Below are 20,175 nucleotides of genomic sequence, written 5' to 3' on the forward strand. Positions count from 1 at the left end.
TCATTCAATTCGGAAACAGGAATTGGCGAGATCCAGCTTAACATTGCTAGAATCAATATACAGGAGTGGAAAATCGGACACCGGCTCAATACACGCCGACTAAAAAACGATGCGGTAGAAAAGGCTCTTCTTCGAGGAGCTGGAGAAATGTTCTGCGGATACCCAGGAAGCTTACAGCATAGAAAATCAATGTAGCACCAAGAACGCCGTCACGACGAGAAGAATTTGGGTAAGCTAAGCACACATAGAAAATAGTGAATCACAAATGACACCTGGAGGAAGATAGAGAAGTGAAGGAAAGCCGGAACCACGATTGAGCGAGCGAAAACACTAGGAGCCAAAACAAGGGCCCGTCAATGCCTGAAAGTCAACGCTATACGGTTTTTGGTAAGACGCACATTTATGTAGACCGTAGACGGGACAAAGCAGTGTTTGTCCCGACGAAAACGACGAAAAATTTTTGCACCTTCAACGACTTCGCTATTGCGATAAGCTCGACGTTTTTCACCGAGGTGACCTTGCTTTGGCCGGTTTGGTCATAGGGAACGAGGGCCGATGTTCTTATATCGTGGCACGGCAACGTTCACACGATCTCCTGCAGCATCTCCGTCGATCGTTCTGGGGGTGAGGTAGTGATACTCCATTTTACAACTCTGCGATTTCTGGACACCACTAGTATTTATACCGGTATGCGCCCATTTCTGGGTGGGGATCACCTTGGCATTGCGCCGTCAGGTAGACTATTGTTGTATAGATCGTCGGTGTTACACTTCAAAAGCAATCGCTCCAAAAATGCGAGCTTATCGAGGTGCAAGGTCAGCCGTAGTGGGCGATGTATTGTGCATACACAATTTAGAGTGGGTCATCGTTTATATGGAAACATGAAAAATTCAATGGTATCCCATCAGATCAAAGCTTTTTCGATTCCATTTCAGGACCCAAATAAGTGTGCAAGATTTGAGCACGATCGGTTATGTCTACGTTTTGCGCATCGCTTTTGAAGTTTGTATGGGGTTTTACATGGAAAAACACACTTTTTTGCATTTTTCTATAACAAGCTCGAATTTTTCTAAAACCGTGTAACCGATAAAGTGAAAACATAGCCTAGGGTGTCCTGAAAAACTTTGTCGAAGACCGCGAAGTGATCTGATGCTTATGAACAACTTGGCGAAACAGCATGATTTTGTTGCTATTGTTATTCCTTTACATGTTAAAACATAAACACATGCATGCGGTTCGTTGGTTATAACTATTTTCACAAGCATCGGATCGCTTTGCGGTCTTCAACAAAGTTTTTCAGAACATCCTACACCGAAGAAATTTTCCGTTTAACTATTATGTGTGAAACAATATATTTTTTTGCAATTTGGCATCATCTTTAAAAAGTATGTTTGCAAACATAAATTTTATAAAACTTTCAACATTTAAAAGTTATGTCTAGCAGTAAATAAAATTCATTTGGATGATAAATAAAATTTATGTGTAAGAATTATGATATTTATTCATGAGTATTTTATAACAATTATGGGAAAATGTCACATAAAAACTATAATTCCAGTTATAAGCAAATTAAAACAAACAAAACTTTGAAAATATTGATAGTTGTTTATTTGTCCTTACTTTCCGTATACATATATAGTATTTACTGCTGCTGGTTCCGGCTAGGATGAAAACATCGTTCTTCCAGGAGATGCCGCCAATGCCGGGCCGCCATCTTTGCTCTTTCCGATGCTGCCGATAAGGAAAAGCGCTTGGGAAACCGGTGCTTCCTGGATCAACCGCACGAATCGTGGCTGATCTGATGTCTGCATGATGGGCTTTCTATTACAGCCAGAATCCTAATTTTATACGGATGTTGCTGGCCGCTTCCTACCTGGAATTTACGAAGGCATCATTGTAATTTGACGATTTTTATTGGACTTCTGTTGTTACTCAATCCATCAACAAAACTCATAAATACTTACTTGGCTTTGAATTAAAATTAGATTGTTTGTTCTGGCTCCTAGAGTAGCTATCCAGTTCCTCGTCCAGTTCATCCAGCTGAAAGTTAACAATATGGATAATATGACGGACTTTTTCAATAAGCAAGAAGATAAACTTACCGACAAAAACAGAAGGTCTTGTTCAAATAATTTCCTGCGCAATTAGGCATCATGTTGTCTGCTTGCACTGAGCTGGCCAAACTTAACTTTTATGTTTGTACAAATATAATTTTTAACTATATGATTCCACTTACAATGTTTATGGAAGCACCACTTATACGTGTTATGATTGACATTATATAGAGTAAAACGGTTATTACACTAGTTTACAGCATTTTTGAACTCGGTAAGCTGATGATCATTTTTGGTGTAGAATCATGCCCTGAGTTCGAAAACGTGAAGGAAAAAAATTACAGTAGAGCGGAAATTTTTTCGACTTTCCATACAAGGTTGATGATTTGAAATCGATTTTTGTTCTATTTTTAAGCAACGTCGCTCACTTCACACATCTCATTCTCCGTAATCAATGCTTCGATTGAGCTGATTTTTTTACTGTAACTCGCCTACATATGATACATCAAATAAACATTGAGAAATAATTTTTAGATTGTTATTTTCTTATTGAAAAAAATACATTTCTGCATATATTTTTGAAAATTTAGCTAAAATTTAAGGAGATCGTCCCTAAAACTCGCCAATATCTTGAATTTCATCAACCTGACGCAAAACCTGCATTCAGATGACCGAATGGTATTGTATTCAACTTTTTATTTATGGAAAAAGATTCGAAATCGATTGAACAAAATACAAGACATTTGAATTTTAGTAAATTCCATATTTTTAAAAGTTGTGAAACTCAATATTAAGCTAAAACTCAAAAACTGCTCTACTTAAATTTTTTTGAAGCACGGTTGTTGACGGGGAGCAGAGATAGGCACGAGACACTGTGTTCTCAGCAGCACAAAAAACACGATAGTTGGTGCAGTACAGCTTTAAACTGTGTATTCGATTATTACAAGTTGGAGGTTGGGGGATTTTACATTTGCATGTCTACTTACACTTTCAGTGTATGTGCGTGATCAAATTATCACTGCTCGACCCGATTCAGCTAGCCTGATCTTAGCTGTAAATCGAGTTGTGTATTAGGATAAAGTAATAATACAGTTCAATTGCATGTTATAACAACTTACTTTTAAGTAGAAATATGGTTTTAACTACTAACTTTAGGCTTTAGGTTTTAACCCCTTCAAAAAACTGTAATTTTAATAGATTTTAAGTAGGATTTTAAACAATTTAGGTTTCGAATTCATGACAACTTACAGTACTCAATTAATTCAACAATAAGTTTTGAACAAAGTTGGAAAGCTCACAAATCTGGTAGATTTCAATTACTCGTTGCACAATTTGCTACTCTTCACCATTGACTTCCTCGAAATCTGATTCGTCATGGTCACACGCCTACGTTCTGTCCACGGTTCTGTCATATCTCCTATCGACAGATCAGCTTCGCGGTTTAGCTAAGAGAGGTCTCCCGACAGCACGCTTGAGGCAGGGCTGCCAGCGGCAACAACGGTTTCGAAATCAGTGCTAAATTGTACTTCAAAAATTTTGGTCGTTGACAGAAGTTCACGACTTTCGTTTTATTTTGTAAACTTGTGTTATTAATGTTATAATTGCACACTTAAAAATAGCGCTTGTGAAACCCTATAAAATGTAAAGGTCGTATCAAAATAGATTATAAGTTTGCAATTTTCTCAGTGTAGGCTATCATTTAACAGTATCAGTTAAAAAGTTTCAGATAAACTTTTTAAACTATGGCTAAAATGTAAAAAAGTATGTTTTCCCATACAAAATCCCATACAAATTTCAATTGCAATGCGCAAAGTGTAGACGCAACCGATCGTGCTCAAATTTTGCACAGATACTCAGGACCCGAAACGGAACCAGAAAAGCTTTGATCTGAGAAAACGGTTCCGATGACCCACACTAATACACATACATACCTAGCAAACGCTGACAAACGCTGTAATGCGTTTTTATATACAACTAGCTGTACCCGGCAAACTTTGTCTTGCCTACTGCGTTTTTTCACGTTTTAAGTTGCTAGCCAAGACCAAATCCCCGGTCAAAATGTATGGAAGATCGTTTTTCAAAAACTCTCAATTTTTTCATGTTCTATGCCCCATAAACCTTCCTTGGGTGAAAACTAACAGAACAAAACTAAGACGACCAAAATCGGACCTTCCGTTCGCAAGTTATGCGCGGTCCCACGTATGCCACTGCATTTTTATATATACTAGCTGTCCCCGGCAAACTTTGTCTTGCCTACTGCGTTTTTTGACGTTTACAGTCCCTAGCCAAGCGCCCAAGTCCCCGTTCAAAATGAATGAAAACCCGATTTTCAAAACTCTCAATTTTCCAATGTTTTTGGCCTCATAAACCTTCCTTGGGTAAATAGATTCGATCTAAGGATATCTCCAACAATCTCCGGAAAAAATCCCAGAAGCACTCTTGGAGGAATCCCAAAAGAATGTACTGAAGATTTCCTACAAGAAACTCTTGGATTATTTTCATAAGAAAGCACTGAATGATTTTCGAATGGTCATCCTAGAGGATTCCAAGAAGCGACTCCTGAAGCATTCCTAAAGGAAACAACTTTTAAAGGGTTCTCTGAAGCAACTCCCGGAATAATCATAGAAGTTCTGAAGAAATCCTAACAAGATATTGCGGTGCACGGTGTGTTGAAACAGGATTATTATCGCACTTTTATGAACCTAAAATATTTTTTCGTTATAAGTTAGCCTTAGCTGTATATATTAAGATTCTGGAGGTTAAAAAATCTTTCATCGGGGAAAATTAAAATAAATTCGATTTTAGTAGTTTACCACTTTTCCCATATGATATGGTATTACGCAAATCTGATGAACCTAAACTCCGCTAGAAAAAGTCCCCCTTCTATTAATAAATTTGAAACCATTTAGTGAGAAACAAATGTAAGAGTCTTTACAACGAGTTTCAATTTGTTTGGCATTCGTTTCATGTGCCCAGCCCACTACAGTCTGCCGAAAGTCATAAATCATAGAAGTCTACATTTCTGCCATTTGTCCGGCACATGGATATTTGCAATGGATGGAGGTAAACAAATACTTCCCATTTGTGCGACTCATACATTTGAGGAAGCCTGTCACTCATACCATTTGCAGCACATATCATTCATGTGCTAATTTGCCTGGAATGGCGGTTTGTTGCACATACTTTGCATGTCAAACCACATCCACATGGATATTTGCCAAAAAGTATGAGTCGACTGAGCGCGCATGACTCATTTGTAAAAGTTCTGCCTCGGATCTGTTGAGGACTTTTGTCCATACAAAATATTAAAATTATGATACCTTAGGGTTAAGTGGGCTGTTGAGTCTCAAACAACAAAAAGTTGACGCAAAATACATAAGATTGGCGTTGTTATATTATGTGATTGAATTCAAAAATAATTATTCAACATTTGGTTTAAAATAAGGCTCACCGGGCCAAGTTGAAACGGGTGGGGTAAGAAGAAATAACGGGTTAACGTGATATTATCTAGTCATGATACGCAATTTGAATGTCATAACATTTTTTTTTTAATCAAACAATCATTTGGACAAGAATAATTATAGAAATTGTATTGAAATCTTTTGCAAAGCATCACATGTTTTTATTAAGAATTTACCGAATGCAACGCATGCCTAATATATGTCAATGTCAATGACATCTTATAGTTTAAGCCTAGAATATATTGGAAACATATCAATTTGCAAGTAATCTGATGAATTTCTATAATGGTAGTCTCGTGCAGTGTTTTTTTTTCTATCTTCGTCTGGGTTATCTGTAGTTTTATTTTATAAGACACTTTGGTCTTGATAAAAACTTCATGCAGTTTAATGGTTTTAATGTTATGACTGCATAAAATAAAATTTCTTTTTCCAAAGTAAAATCCCTTCATTTTTGCAAAGTGAGTTTGACAACAGATTTGTATGGGGAGAAATGTGATAAAAACGAATTAAAAAGTCACCCGTACACTCGATACCTTCCAACCATATTCTATGTGTTATAACTATTTAGGAATCAAAATCTATCCAATGATTCCTAAATGAAGCATAAAATAACTAATAAATGTTCTTAGAAAGTTGTATTGAAACCTCAAATTGCGTCAATCTTGCCTCATTTTACACATCACTGTTGTTGTTTTTTCATTAAATATATTTTATGACATTCCCAGAACATTCATGTCTTCTTAATATTGTTCTACATTTTCAATTTTCATTTTATCTGTAGATTTAGTTAAATTTGTTCTCAGCATAAACAAGAATGAACATATCTAAAATTAAGTAAAAAAGAAAATAGAACTAAGGACTCTTCCTTTTAATTGCACTACGATTTTGCATAATTTGATAGATACGTATTTCGACCTCAACTGTTAGGTCATCTTCAGTGTCTCGTACTTAACCGATATTCTGTTTACGTACATGTATTCCGCTAACATGCCCAGGTTCATCATCATCAAAACTAAAACTGTTTCAATCAAACATTGATTGAATTCACAATAAAAAAAAGTGATTACATATGCTTACCTTAAAGCACGTGTATCAAGGGCGTGTGCCGAAAGAGTAATCAAAAGCTATTCTCTAAGAGCTGATTTCTTCACCTCGGATTAACCGGTAAACCAGGTTTACTCATATAGTTAAACCTGGTTTAACGCTTAAGTCAGAGTGAAGAAATCGGTCCTATGTGTCCTACATGCAAACAAAAGTATTTATAGGATGAATTTTCACTTGTTAGTAAAACATGGAGCCCAGCTAAATCAGAGCACAATAAACATGAAAGTTCTTATTATATTCGAAGAGCTATCAGTATTTCTGCTAAACTAGCTCAAAACAAGTAAATGTACTGTTAACATGAATGTTAAAAAATACGCGTAATTAAGTCACCCTATTTGTTTACTGATTTTCCAATCGAAGCATCTTTCGTAGCCGTGTGATCGTCGTTTAGGTGTTTCGTTACATGGTTTGGCATGCAACGTATGTGCAACCAATACCCACCATTTCAGGTAAATTAGCACATGAATGATATGTGCTGCAAATGCTACGAGTCACGGGTGGATGGCGCTTCCTCAAATGTATGAGTCGCACAAATGGGAAGTATTTGTTTACCTCCATTGCAAATATCTATGTGTCGGACAAATGGTAGAAATGTAGACTTCTATGATTTATGACTTTCGGCAGACTGTAGTGGGCTGGGCACATGAAACGAATGCCAAACAAATTTAAACTCGTTGTAAAGACTTTTACATTCGTTTCTCACTAAATGGTTTCAAATGTATTATTAGAAGGGGGACTTTTTCTAGCGGAGTTTAGGTTCATCAGATTTGCGTAATACCACATCATATGGGAAAAGTGGTAAACTACTAAAATCGAATTTATTTTAATTTTCCCCGATGAAAGATTTTTTAACCTCCAGAATCTTAATATATACAGCTAAGGCTAACTTATAACGAAAAAATATTTTAGGTTCATGAAAGTGCGATAATAATCCTGTTTCAACACACCGTGCGGTGGTTTTCTACAATGCACTGTGGCTGATTTCGACATTTTAGCGCGCCTAATTAATAACTTTTTTACTATGAAGTTTTACGCCATGGTGTCTTCGAGAAAGCTTTTCACTATAATAGGGAGTTTCTTTTGAACTTCTGTGAAAAATGATCAATCCCCCTAAAAGTGAGATAGAAAATTTATTTTTTGAATTTTTCAAGATACTTCACAAAAATTGTAGAAAACGTTGTTTGCAGCAACTTTGCCGAAGACACCAGGTTTGTAACTCCGTTACTTTTCAAGATACGTTACGTTTTCAATCATCATCCCCTTGAAAAAGGTTTTTGCGCAATAACTTTCTAAAAAAAAAATATTTTTTGGGAGACTTGACCGCTATGCGGCATTTGTCTCTATTTCTAAAAATTTATTCTACATTTTTCTCATGTTCTACAAAGTTATAGATAATGATAAAACACTCAAGGGTTTGTTCACAAATGTCATAACGGTGGAGGGGGTGGGTGGGTGTACTTCATGGTGTTACAGCTCGAACAAAACATTTTTCTTCCCATATAAACAATGTTACGAAGGGGTGGGTGGGTGTCAAATAAGGCCAATTTTGGCGTTATGACATTGTGAATGAACCCCAACTTTGTCGAACATGACATCCCGCTAATTCCAAAATTAAAATAGTTATAACGGTTTTTATGGTTTGTTGGGCCATATTTCAAGCATATGATGATAGAAAACGTAACGTATCTTGAAAAGTAACGGAGTTACAAACTTGGTGTCTTCGGCAAAGTTGCTCCAAACAACATCTACATCTTTTGTAAAGACACCAACCTCGTATCTTGAAAAATTCAAAAAATAAATTTTCTATCTCACTTTTAGGGGGATTGATTATTTTTCACAGAACTTCAAATGAAGCTTCTTATCATAGTGAAATACTTTCTCGAAGACACCATGACGCTGAACTTTTAAGTAAAAAAGTTATTAATTAAGCGCGGTAAAATGACGAAATCAGCCGCTGTGCAATGGGCTCCTGGAGGATTTCTGGAAACAATTCTTGCAGGATTCCCAGAATGAACTTCTAAAATTTTCTTACAAGGAACTCTTGGATAATTTTTAGAAAGAACTGCTGAATGATTTGCAGAAGGTTATCCTAGAGTATTCCCAGAATGAACTTCTAGGGGATTCCCTGAAGGAACTCCTGCACGATTCCCAAAAGCAACCTCTGGAGGAGCCCTCGAATAAACTCCTGTCCAAGCATATAACAGTAGCTCAAGTTTTGATTATATACAAGCTATTTTGATGTTATTTTAACACAATGTTAGAATTACGTAAAAATTGACTTCAATGCAACCGAAAGTTGCACTGTCGCAACTCTTTTATGACATGTGTTGTTTGGGTAAAGGAATTCATGTACAACAGGCAATAAGAAATCCTGGAGAAATTCCAAAGACGATTCTAGGGACAATCCATTCACAGGGCTTGGAAGTATTTAAGACTGAACTCCAATAAAGATATCAAAAAGTAGGAGTTAAGAATTCCATAAAGAACCCCAGAGTTAATTTTTGAACGAGTCCTGGACGTGCAATCCCTGATAAAGCTTTTGAATAATCCTAGAAAAAAAACTCCTACACAGCAAATAATTTTGTAATATTCAGGCGCGTAATTTCTGACGATGTATCCATTTTCGAACGTAATCTCACTCGGATACATCGTTTTCCAACAATTATCACACTTACCATGTACACACTGATTGGCACCGGTAAGTATCAACAAACCCATTCCAGCAGATATTTAGAAGCAGTATCATATTTATCACCATCCTTCTAACTCGGTGAAATAGTCGAGGGGTAAGGGGTACGCCCCACAATCAACGGATCAGTGTACGAATCCATGCTAATATTTTACTTATATATGATTCATCTATCGATCCGATTCTAGCGATTGTTAGACCCACTTTGAATCTGTGGCGGCCAATTCACTGCTTTTAAAGGATGTAATTGTTACATCACTTTTAAGACGCGACTGATGTGCAGCGAAAATGATGAGATTTTTTTGCTGTGTAATGAAATCTTAAAAAAATACTTTTGGAAGAAGCCCAGAAAGAAATTCTGAGGAACTCCAGGAGGATTAGAAACAATTTCTGGAGGGATTTCAGAAAATAGTCTTGGAAATCCAGAAGAAAATCTTGGAGGCACTAGGAATTGAGGAAAAAGTATTTTAGTGAATCTCAAAAGCAACTTGGAGGAGTTTCAAGATTCCTGATGGAACTCCTAAAGGAATCCCCGAAGAAGCTCCAGATGAAAATTACAAAGGGACATGTTCAGTTAATCCGAGAAGGAACTCACGAAGAAATCCAAGGGATCAGATACTCTTTCTTCGAAAACGTCTTATTAAATTATATAATATTATATAAATAATTAGGCCGAATGGTACGAGAATCCCAGTGGAATCCCAGAAACAATCTTGGAGGAACCAATAATAGTTCTGAAGAAGTTGCAAGAGATTACAAAGAAAATAATCCTTGAGATTTTCTTAAAGCATCCCAGAAAAGATTTCCAAAGAAATCCTTGAAGGAAGACACTCAGAAGGTACTCATGGAGTTTTCTGGAAGGAAGGAGACATCTTTTTTTTTAAGATGTCGAAATCGCGTTCCAGGAGATAGATAATTACGGGAAGTTAGTCATTCTCTGGAAAGCTTCGTTCAGGACTCTATGTCACATGTATGTGTGGATATGCAGATCTGCTTTTCGAAGGAGTTGGTCTGGATTAAGCAAAACTAATGCTGGAATAATTCTAATAATTACACAGCGGTCTTAGAGTATAATTGGATATGTCATATTACAGTTCATAGCAAAAATCAGCACTGCAACGGCTGTAGATGTTATGGTCTAAACTGCAAACTTGAATATCCCAACAGTAGGTCCAAAAACCATAGTTGAATATGCAATGACACTCGTTATAGCGGATACGACCACTGTTACGGGTATAGACCAGAGGTTCAGAAAGAAACCTGAGACGAACAATTTGTAAGATTGAATTTCAAATCGTCCAAACACCTAGGCAAGAATATCTCAAGATATCTCAAGAGATATCTGGGAAATTGTTCTATGTTCATGATCAGTGGCGTCGCGTAACCTCACTTACCAAGTATAAATTCTTGAATTTTTTGAACAAATTTGTTTGTAATAAATTAGAAAATTACGAGAATAGATGCTTTCACTCATTTCCAGGCTTGATAATCCTCCTCGAAATCAAAAGAGTTTTGCAACATGCTCTACACGGTTACAGAAGTTACACAGATTTGTGTACTACTAGATCAGCCTCGCCGCTGTGTCAAATGTACACAGATACTTTTCCGGCTCCAGCGCTGACATGAAAACAAAATTAACAATTATTTTTGCACTGATCGATTCCTGATAATGCATGTCATCGTTCATAGAAAATTAGTTATGAACTTTGCTCCCATACCAGCGCTAGAGCCAGAAAAGTGACTGTGTACATTTGACACAGGGGTGGAGGCTGATCTAGTAGTACACAAATCTGTGTACATTGTACACAAGCCTGTGTACATTGTACACATGCCTGTGTTGTTTCGTTTTAGGGTGTAGAGCGGTGTTTTGCTTTTGCTTCGTCGCGAGGGAGCGAACGAACCCCGAACAGAGAGGCAATAAAAACTGAGCGAGGAAGAGGGGAACGAAAAAAGAGCCAATGATTATTTCGGGTTTTTGAGTGCGATTTTCGCCTCGAGAGTCTTTCTTTGTATGGGAGTGGAACTCGCGAGAGCTTTTTGAGTGTGAATGGACGTGAGAAACACAACAAGCAATTATCGTTGAGCACATAGTGGCTGAGGTGCGATGCAAAGAGATAAGAGATCGGATAAGCGTCGAAGCACACTCTGTGGAAACTATATGCAGAACGCATGAACCGTACATAGTAGATGAGTTGCGATGAGTGCGGAGATGCGATGGAGCTGCTTCGACGCATGTGATCGCAAGAGAACGCAAGAGAATGCTTGTCGGGTATGGATTTTATGATTGCGCTCGTTGTGCATGTAAAGCAATGCGGAGTTAATGTGTTGGGAATGCTAGTAGGTAATATAAAATGCGTTAATATGTTGTTGTTTTTAAACATAACTCAATACTTTTTCACATGATATGCATTTTGATGGACCGGACGTAATAAAAATTTATCATATTGTATATCGATTACTATGTAAAATAACATATTTCATTGCATATAAAATAGTATTCCATCAAATCGTTTATGTTTTATGCAGCATAATTTTGTTATTATATGTGTATAAGAAAACATTTTATTTTCTCTGTTCGGGATTTGAATCAAGTGATCAATGTTTGATATGGTCGTTTGTTCAATGCATATTATTCATGTGCAAGTTAGAAAGTTTAAGGTTTTATGGTATTCAACTTAATAGCTAAAAGGATTCTGATTGAAAAGTTCTGCTTTTTTTCTTTTTCAGGCAAAACTAGATCCCTTAACGAAAATAGTGTGACTATAATTTCGATTGATACTCTTTTACCTAATATTATGCCTCTCAAGAAAAATCACAATATGGCGATTATCTGCCTCTGGCTTCTGATATCAGCACGACAGTCACTAATCATAACAGCGTCACCAGATTTAAAAGTATATAATTCCACTATATGGGGTTTGACAGCAAGAACACTCATTCCACTGAGCTACTCTTGCCGTTCGTCACAAATACATTCAAAAACATCTGTCACTTCGCGAAACCCACGTGCTTTTGTTTTTGGCGGGAACACTTTTTCTTTTGTTTTGCCTTGCGACTGTCATGCGGCAGTATGCCTTGCGAGCGTACGACCGCCGCAGGACTCTAATAAAAGATAAGCGCGACAATATACTTATGATGAATATTGGGTACTTATTAGAGACATATTTGCTCGTAGATATCGCCGAAAATTTTGTAATAAAAAAACCTATACCCTTAAATAATACATAGAGTAAGGTGGGGCAAAAGTTCGACCCTAGTTGAAAATTCAACTCATTTAAAAAAATCGAAGCGGATAAAAATAAATGAATATCGTGTGGTGATTGTACCATCCGTCCATCCATGAGCTAAAATTTTGCTGAACAAAGTTATGCCAAATGTCAAATGTCTTTCTTGAGTTTCAACACTTTTTGTATATGTGTTTTTTATTCGAACTCTTGCTCCACCACTGGGGCAAAAGTTCGAATCCAGTGTTTGTGGAATTTCGCTAACCGTAGCACACTATTTTGACACTTTGGCAATAGAAATACCTAAAACCACTTGATATTCGTTGTTGGAACTGGAATACACTTTAAAGTTCGATCTGCATTTTATCCAAATCAGGGTTAAATTTACTACACCAAAAATTAGTAGTTTTCCGCCAAATTCAGACAAAACAACATATTTTTTCAACTTTGATCGAATTTTCTCACTAATCCCATCACTCTTAGAGATGCTATGTACAATTCGCAGAATTTTAGATTTTCAGCTAAAGTTGCCACATGACTCGAACTTTTGCCCCACTATGTGCAAAATATGATTTCCAAATCTTTATTGCAAAAAGTTATACATGCTAAAGCACCTTCAAAATATACCTAGTTACGCCCCAAAATAAAATATCGAAGTCGATTTTATTACAATTCCATTCTATGCGTTGGAAGGACCATCTCATGTTATAATTTTTTGATCAAAAACCAACATTTTATCATAACTTTTCGAAATTAAGATCAATTTTCATAATTTTTGGAGTGAAAGACTCATTTTCAAGAAGGCATCGAACAACCTTGACACCCGACAGAAATAATTTGAATTGAGCTCAAAAACTTCAAAATAAACTCTTGCCCCACTCAAACTTTTGCCCCACTTTACTCTACTTGCCGAATTTTTGTTTCTTTTTGCCGAGGTCAGCACAATCAAGTAATGTTTCAATGCTGAAAATCAGTATAACAGTCTCAATTGATTTAAATTGAAATTAACACTCAGATAGCCCAGTTCGGAAAGTAAAAATATGCGTATACATAAAGACATCGCTCAAGCGGATATGATTACATGTTATACATTCTTTTCCCAAATAATTAATTCAATAATCTCAATCTTGTACAGTTACACCAGATTTTTATTGAACTGGTCGGTTTTTGCTATTGCAACAGGATCAAAATTGACTAAGTTATAGCAAAAAAAAAACGACCCGCGCAAAACAAAAAGCGGGTTCATTTTATCTTTCCGCTCTTATAGATGAAACGATCATTTCACTACCCACATCCAAAGAAGCGCTTCAACATACAAGCGACTTCATCGACCAAATCACGCGAGTCGTTGATGCGCACGAAATAGGCGAAAAAGGATTGAAAATAACATACGCATCCTCATTGAAAACCTCATGCACTATGGCCTATCAAACATCCCTCTTCTCATCTCATAACTTATCGCATCCGATCGCATCTCACCTTACCCACTATGGTCACCGTCACAGCCTATGAGTGTTGGACGAACTCCTCGCTGCGCGGCAAGCTCGCGCTCGGTGCTGTTGAGGGTTTGTGTTGTGATTTCTGAGTTTTATTTTCACTCCTCAGAAAATCGCCAAAATCGCTTCCTCATTTTCTCGCGAGGGAGTTTCTGTCAAGCCTGCTCATTTCTATTTCGATTTTGATCATACATCCCCTGCAATAGCAAGTTTTAGGGTCGGTGCACAGGTAAAAAGTGAGGTTACGCGACGCCGCTGTTCATGATGAAACTTCTTGGTGTTCAGGATATTCTAGAATGTCGATAAAGTCTCAAACTCAATTACTCATATTGTTTCCTAGTAGAGGAGTAGGTTTACAATAACTTTTCAGAAATTTGTTAACTTTCATCGAGAGAGTGATTTTATACAGCCATGTTCGTGGTCATGTATGACCACTCTGATCCTAAAGGGTTAGGGGAATCAACGTATTTTGAACACAGTTACGCCAATATATTTTGGACACTTCCATTTGTTTTTGCCGTAAGTGTCCACAAATATTGGCGCGTTGCTGTGTCCAAAATATGTTGATTCCCCTACCGTAACAGTACGTTTCGTTGTTTCGTTACATATTTAAATACGAAGTATGTTTCTCGAGATTATACTTTATAAATACCAGCTGTGCCAGAACCAACCAATATTATTTTAAAGCATCAGCTTTATTTATTATTTGTCCATTTCTTGGACATAAATTGATAAATGCTTCCATTCATTTGCCCCGAAAACTAACAATCACTCAATTCTTCGATGCACATTATACCTACACCAACGGAAAATCTGTTATCAATTTGTGCAAGCAAACAAACCGAATTGAATAAAAGGCCTTTGTCATGTCATGCTGCAAACGAAACTGTTAAAACTCGACCACCAACAATCAATCTGAAACGCGATAACACAGATATTTTTTTTATTCACGTGCGAGCATCAAATAAATAACTTACCTTTCGATCGTCACAGCGCGCGATTCCCCAGGCTCACGCCTTTGCACAGTTTGACACTATCTCTGCCCCTGGTCTGGTTTCGTTGTCGCCAGAATTATTTAAAAATTTTAAATATACACCACTCGATTGATGTGATCGATCACTAATGAAGAACACTCGACAACACGTTGTACGGTAGAAACTACGGCAACAATACGCACATTGAAATTCAAATCATCACCAAGCTGGTACTGTGGCGGTGCTGTATAGGGTCATTTCCCGAGGTTCTTCACAAACTGCGACACCTTACTGCGCCTTCTTCTTTCCATATAGACACACTGTATACACTCATCTTCAGTTTCCTGTTTTCGGTTTCAAACTCTTCCAAGACCGCGCCTCGCTTCTTCAATTACACGACGACGGCGGCTTGACCGTCCGTCCGTCCGTCTCACACCGTGGATGATGATGATGGTCGTTGGCTGGTTACAGAGACATCAATCTGTTCTGTACACTGATCGGACGTAGAAGGAGTTGTTGAGCGACAATGGCGCGGCGAGGGCCGGTATGAGTATTGAGTATAGCCGCGGAGAAGAAGATTACGGACCAATCGACGCTATGTATGTACTTTTCTGTGTATAAGCAACCAGAGAACAGAATACGTATATAGGTTATTTATCGAAGCCAATTGAGTCGGAACGTTGGCGGCGGCTGAACTGATGACGACTGTGTATACTTGTAATATTTAACTGGATGATGTTGCACAGAAGAACGGATCCCGAAGGCAGATTTAAAAGTGAATTAGATTTTTTGTTTAACTCATGTGGTACATTAAGGTTGGTATGATAAGTTATTACTAGTTAGAAGGAAGTGTTGTTCACTATGAATCAATGCAACAAGTGGACTGAACTGTTTATTTAAATAGTATCAAGATGTGAACACTAATGCCATTGTAACATCGCAAGAACCACTAAGCCAACTCGGGCACAAAGTGACCGCATTCAAAATCTGTAAAATTGTTTTATGGATGACGGAGAAGAATGTACACGGTAAAAAAATCTGCACTCTAATATGAACAGATTGGCACTAGAATTCGCACTACTGTCCAAACAGTTTGTTATCATCTAAATATCATTTGAAAAAGAACATCAGTTTTACTGGAAGTGCACTTCAATTCATTGCTGACAATATTTTGATTTCAAAATAAAAAATAAAAAAAGTGTAGTCACGTAACACCAAGATTCAATACCAGGACCTTGAGATTCACAGTCTTCTGCTTTATCACTATACTACTTCACATCTGATGATGAAGTGCGAATCGAAGCGAAACACTTTCTGCCACCTGTCATCTATATTTACTTTCATGCCCAAAACAGTCATTACCAAATCAACAGCTTTTCCCTTTGGATTGTATTACTTTGTACATTAGTGCAAATCGAAGTGATTTTCAGTTTATTTCTTCGGTGGGTTTGTTTTGGTTCTCAAATCAAAACTGACAGCAATGCGATTTAAAGGGAAAAGAATTTCTAATCATGTTGATTGGGACGTTGAATAGTTAAGGGATTTTCCCCTTCCATCCAGCGTGCAGATTTTTTATCGTGTAGGCTCAGGGCCGGATTTAAGGGGGGCCAGGGGGGCCATGGCCCCGGGTCCCCACATTTCAGGGGCCCCCACAAAATCCCACTTCACGAATAAAAATTGGAAACAAAAAAAAAATGACTGAGTACCAAAAATAAAACAGAAGATAGAGGGATACAATGTTCAAAATATTTTTTTGTTTATAGGGAGAAAAAAAAGGGGTTTTGCAAAGGGGCTGAAAATATCGGGTCTCTAATGTACTACCTACTGGTGGAATGTGATATATTATGGTTCTCATTTGAAGGACTGCAGCTTTCGAAGCTCCTCCAAAACTTGTTAACATTTTTTATTTGAACTAGTCAATCTTGTGCAATTAACCAAAATATTTTATTGGAAATCCTGGAGAAAAACTTCGCTTGAACTCTAGATTAACTCTTAAACTCTGTAGAATGTATACTTACAAAAGTTCCTGCTGAATATTCGTGTTTATTTCTGTTGAAAATTTTGGACATATTTTGGAAGAATTTTCCAAGAATTCTTAATAGAATTGCAGGAATATTCTTGTTTTTTTTTTGAAAACATTCGGAAAGTTGATTGGAATAATATGGTTGGGTTCTTGAAACATTTCTTCACTTAGGATGTAATTGGCGAACTCCTGACAAAATCCTTAGATTTCTTGAAGACATTGCAAAAGAAATTTGTAAAGAAATCCCAACAAAATCTTATAACACATGCTATAAGAAATGAAGCTAGGAATTACATCAGGCCCTTCGCCTGGATTTTCGCAAAAAAAAATAACAGTCTCTATTCGAATTCCCCCTTTTAAATGACAGAATTTCTATTATGAAGCTTCCCCAGAAGTTGATTTCAGAATTTTGTCGTTTTTTTTTCGGGAAGTCGCCAGAGAACCCTCTGGCAGCCGCGTTAGAACTTTTTCTGCTTAAGCTCCACAAAAAAATCATGGTAGTCGACCAGCAAGCTCCAGGGATTCTGCTAGAAATTTTATTTGCCGTTCTCACAAAAACTACCCCAGCGGTCGGGTTACAAAATTTACTAGAAATTTTCTGCTATGAATTGCTCTATAGATGTATCTATAGACTCTGATACGAATTACGACTAACTCTAAAGCAACGATCAAAATCGCAAAAAAAATAATTTATATAATTTCTTCAAATTCTTCCACAACGACATTAGTTCTTATTTGTAAGATTTAATAATATTTTTACAATTTTTTATCCTATATAAGCAAAAATATACCCCTGGAAATGGGGCCCCCACAACACTGTGGCCCCGGGCCCCCACATTTGTAAATCCGGCCCTGTGTAGGCTTCTTATTCAATCCATACACACTGGATCTACAAGCACTATAGTTTAGACACAGATACCATCGAATTATCCTAGCGCAAAATTTACTCAAAACGTATGTGAAAACTGGAAAAACCATTGCCATTTAGATTTCCTAATTGAAATGACGGTTGATAGGGTTTACACAGATTTCATATGTTCGCATGGATATGCGGCTTATTTCAGTGCTTGTTACTGTTTATAATGCCTCAGAGCATTTGAAAATCTCCTATGGACACGGAAAAGCTACTAAATGGGCTTTTATCTGCTTACGACAGTACACAGAAAAAACTGTTGTGTAATATTACATCTAAACTGCAGCAACCCGATCAATACGTCGGTGGCATGAATATTACACAGGACGATGTACACATAAGAACAGAAGATTTTACATCAAAACGATGTAATCGTACATAGGAATCGTGATTACATTGATTATTTAGTACATCGGAATGAGTTACATCGGGCGGGTTGCACTTATTTTTTGCTGTGTACTTATCGATTACTTGGAATACCAAATAAAGATTTGAAAATATTACTCCCCCTTATTAATTGACACATTGATTTGATCTTTTTTATTTATTTACTGAATTTGTATGTTTATTTTCCAAGAATCATTCTACACTATTCCATCTCTGGTGGAAGGTACCGTGTACCCCCGTTAATCTGAGCAATAATTTATGCAGACCAATAATGGCTGGAAATCCTAAATACAGACACAGACAAACAGACGTTTCACTTGGAACAAAATGTGATAAAAATCATCGTCACGCAAACATGTCGCCCAATACTAATTACGCTGTGGTACGCAACCCACTGAGTAGATGGCGGTAGTGAGCAAACGTCAAATAGGAGCAAAAAGGATGCGAGCGCCATGAGCGAGCGATTTGTGAACTACAGAATATTTTAATACATAATCCGTTAAAAAGGGAAACGATGAGAAGTGAGTAGAGTAAGACGTCCGCTTATCTGTGATACAGAGATGAGTATAAGATATCGTCCTACCCCGCAGGTCCGACACGTTTTAATTCGACACTTTTTAATTCGTACCCCGCTTATTCGACATATGTCGAATCAAAAACTGTTGAAATGTCACAACTATGTACATTATGAATGCAAAACAGTTAGATATTTTGCATATTTTCGCACCCGCACCAGCTCCTCTTGCAGCCACTAATTCCGGAAATTCTGAGTTGATGCTATTCGTCACCCAAACCGCCTGGAAACCAACCGGAATGAACTGAGGAAGGCAACAATCGTAGAAAGAACGAGCTTTTCAGTCGCACCACCACAATATCTGTCGAAATTATGTTTCATAACAAAAACAAAAATAGAGTTGTCAAATTTCAATGAGCAAGGTGGTGTAGGGTGACCAGTATGTCCAATTGAGAGGCTACTTCGGTATTTCGAAAACAGTCGTTGTCGAATTAGCGAGGTAATACGGTATATCGATTAGGCAACACAGTTTGTTCAAACTTTGTGTGTGACTTGATTGTAATTCAAATCGTTTTGTTTACTTTTGCTTATTATGGTCGCATTTCTTCCAAAGTTTTGATTAAATAGCAGCGCAATCGAAGAAATGTGTATAAAATGCAAGAAAGTGCTAAGCATGGCGGCGGACGTGAGGCAAGCACTAACAATGCGAGTTTGTTCAAGTAAAAAAATAAAATAAAAAATAAATAAATAAAATGATTTATAGTGAAAATTAACGCAACTTACTAAGAAAAATTTAAGAGAATTAATATTGAACATTTTCAAATCCTTCGATTTAACATAGTATTCATATGAACTTGAAAATAAGTTATGTGTTGTTTGTCTCGTATCCAGTGCCGGATTTAAAGGGGGGGGGGGGCAGGGGGGCAGGGGGCCAGGACCCCGGGCCCCCACATTTTAGGGACCCCCACAAAATTTCACTTCACGAAAAAAAAATGTGAAGCAAGAAAAAAAAAGTAATGCAAGATACTTCCACAGACAAAATACTTCTCTCAATTTTATTTTGTCATAAAAAAATCACACTGTCTACTTGCAAGATGTATGTGATTGTGATATGTGGTGAATCTTTTGAGAAAAACTGCAGCCATTTGTCAAACTATTTATGGGATTTTATTTTTTTCCTCCAAAACAGATTAACATTTATTTTTACTTAGGGTCTGGGACCATTTGGGCAGGAGCACCTATTTTGGGCACTTGCTGCTAAAACTCAGACAATATCGAATCGATTGACTTGAATTTTTGCACATGGCTAGATGCTGTGTAATTCCTCAAGATAACT

The 20,175-nt window shown here is 37.1% G+C and overlaps 1 protein-coding gene across 10 annotated transcripts in view; it reads right to left on the reverse strand.

The window, feature by feature from the left end:
* LOC109623365 (low-density lipoprotein receptor-related protein 1) overlaps nt 1-20,175 on the reverse strand; it is an 880,389-nt gene that overhangs the window by 560,938 nt on the left and 299,276 nt on the right. For 5 of the 10 annotated variants that reach the window (XM_062842854.1, XM_062842852.1, XM_062842853.1 and 2 more), the window contains one exon: nt 15,006-15,613. The exons of 3 other annotated variants lie outside the window; for them this stretch is intronic. The gene's annotated coding sequence lies outside the window, so the exon portion shown is untranslated. The remainder of the gene's footprint in view (nt 1-15,005; nt 15,614-20,175) is intronic. 2 more of the 10 variants (XM_062842858.1, XM_062842857.1) reach the window with 2 other exon arrangements.

This window comes from Aedes albopictus, chromosome 3 (genome assembly GCF_035046485.1).
Source record: "Aedes albopictus strain Foshan chromosome 3, AalbF5, whole genome shotgun sequence".
NCBI lineage: Eukaryota > Metazoa > Arthropoda > Insecta > Diptera > Culicidae > Aedes > Aedes albopictus.